The sequence below is a fragment of the Rhinolophus sinicus genome, chromosome 15, assembly GCF_057876585.1.
Source record: "Rhinolophus sinicus isolate RSI-liver-muscle chromosome 15, RSI-T2T, whole genome shotgun sequence".
Classification (NCBI taxonomy): Eukaryota; Metazoa; Chordata; class Mammalia; order Chiroptera; family Rhinolophidae; genus Rhinolophus; species Rhinolophus sinicus.
Window position 1 is genome coordinate 43403994 of NC_142515.1, and position 2646 is coordinate 43406639.

General features: G+C 36.4%; 1 pseudogene; it reads right to left on the bottom strand.

Annotated features, from left to right (window-relative positions):
- Positions 1-2085: 2085 nt before the first annotated feature.
- Positions 2086-2319, bottom strand: LOC109447377 (mitochondrial import inner membrane translocase subunit Tim9 pseudogene; annotated as a pseudogene).
- Positions 2320-2646: the final 327 nt, after the last annotated feature.

Genomic DNA, 2646 nt, shown 5'->3' on the forward strand with positions numbered 1-2646 from the left:
TCATGCTGCCACTTTCCCCCCCTTTTATAACAGAAATATGGTAACTTCATGCCATTCTCAAAAACTTGTAATGGCACTTCCCTGCTTATAGAATAAAGAATAAAGGCCTTACTCTGGCATTCAATACCTCCATGACTGAAGCCCAACTGTGATATCGGGAATAGTACCCACCAAAGTAGTTTTCATTATTCTTTTGATTATATTTTAACATGTACTTTTACATCTTAAATTTTTTGAATGTAGGGTCTGTATCTTCTCATTCCTAATTGTAACACCAGAACATGGTTATCTTGGTTGAGAAAAGCTAGCTTACCTTTTCTTTGCACTCATCAGAGCAACACATTTACTCTGTTTAGAGACCGTAAATAGGCTTATTGGAGTTCTCAGAATAGGTTTGCTTTCCTTTCTTCATTCATGTTTCTTTACCCTGGAATGTCCATCCTCTGCCCCCATCATTTCTCTGACTACCAAAATCTTTCAAAGCCCAGATTTGAGGCTTTTTCCATTTAACTTTCTCAAGTCAGAAGTATTTATTCCTTCTATGATCCCACAGAATATTTTAGTTTCTATTACCCATACATAGTGTAAGCTTCTTGGGCAGGGACACCATGACTTATTCATTTTTGTATTTCGGATCTATCACACGACCCATTACAGGGTGATGTGTTTATATTGCTTACATATAGAAGAGCTTGGTAAATGTTTGATGATAAAACCATATCTCTTGAAGTTCCTTTTAGTTCTGTGATTCCAAAATATCATTCATTATTTATTTCTTTAAAGATTTTATTGCATATTACTCCCTGAGGGTAGTACATAATAGAAACATAATAGAAATATTATACATAATATAATAGAAATATGTTAACATAATAGAAATGTTAGAATATGCTAACATAATAGGAATATGCTAACATAATAGAAATATGTTAGCGTTAGTCTGCAAACTACAAGTACATAAGGATTTTAATCACAGTATAGTTAAGACCTAGGGTTTTCTGGAAATGCCAGTGAGTTTTGTCACAAAAGAATAATTAATGAGTTCTTTTCTCAGGGAAACTTCTCTTAAAGGGAGAATTGTGCTTGAAAATAGTCAATTTTATTACCATTGCAATTAAAAATTTTTATTTGTCTTTCTTTTCTATATGAAACTAACCTATGCAAGATATTGGTTAAGCATAAAGTCATGACTCAAGATAGCCCATGTATTTATCTTAGTTTGTATTAGTAACTTCAATACTTAGAGAGAGAGAGAGAAAATAAAAGTTAGTGGTGAAACCAATATCCCGCTCTCCTTTCCTTCTTGGGGATATAGGACTACAATTCCCAGCCTGCTGGCACCTAAGTGGAGCCACGTGATAGTTCTGGCCAAGAAAATGTGAACGGGAGTGCTGTGTGGCAGTGGGAAAGCCCCTTTGTTTCTCCCATTCTCTTCCCCCGCCTTTAGCAATCATGGAAGAGGCCACATGCCTTTAGCAATCATGGAAGAGGCCACATCGTGACAGAACCACGATGGTAAAGCAGCCTGAATTTTTTTTTTTTAAAACAAGTAACCATTTTATGGATTTGCAGCAATATGAGGCAGACATAAGTGAATAGGTACTTGGAGCATGATGATCTCTATGGAAAAGCATTTCAACGTATCCAGAGTCCAGTCAGAATACTATGGTATATATAGTATAAAGAACTGCTCAGTGATATTTTTATTTATTTTATTTTTAGTAATAAATTTTTTTCTTTCTCATATGTGATTGAACATATACATACTTTGCTTTAAAATTAATAGTTGCAATTGAAGAAAACAATGACTTGTTTTTCTAATCAAGTGACCAAGCTACTGAATCTTAAGGCCTCAACATATGTTACATCTTATTATTTTCAGTGAACAAATAAGACCTTCTATTTTGACTATTCCAGGTAAATAGGAATTTTGTTTCTCCCGTGGTTTCCATTTGCCAAATAGATATGACAGAGTTTAACATGGTGGCTACTGCTTTCAGGAGATTCTGTCAGATGAATCCTCATTTCCAGTGCCATCGCTGTTGGCAATCCTTCTTCGAAAGTCCATTCATCAGGATTTCTCTCTCATAGTTGGCCGAGTCCTGATTTAGCTGCCAGTGCTTCATTCTGTTGAATACGAGATTCCTGAAATCTCATGGATAGTCTTTTCATCACTTAAAAATACTTCTATAAGCAATATTCTGAACAGGTGGGCTCTTTATCATAGTCCAAAAAGCTGGTTTATGTAAGTTTATTGTAGGTCCCAAGAAATTCCTTATACTGTTTTATCTGATCAGATTCTGGTATTTGTACAGCCATATTCTTTTGGTACGTTTATTAGTCACCTTTTCCGATGCATGAGTTTTCTTTCTGTTCTGGAAAAGCAGTTGTTTAACTTTTGCTTGAATGTCTCCAGTGAGGCCTGATTTCTTACCTAAGCACAGGCTTTTCCATCTGACACCAGTGAGAGGATGGGAGGATGCACTGCCAGTCAAGTTTGGAGGGGCAAGGTTGTGGTCAGGGCGGGTGCTAGGCTGCTGGATATCAGAGAACCTAAAGTAGACTGAAATGCTGAGTCACCGTATGGGGGCAGCTACCCTGGAGAGTTACCAGGACCTACAGTGGTCTTTGCTTGAATGAGAAATA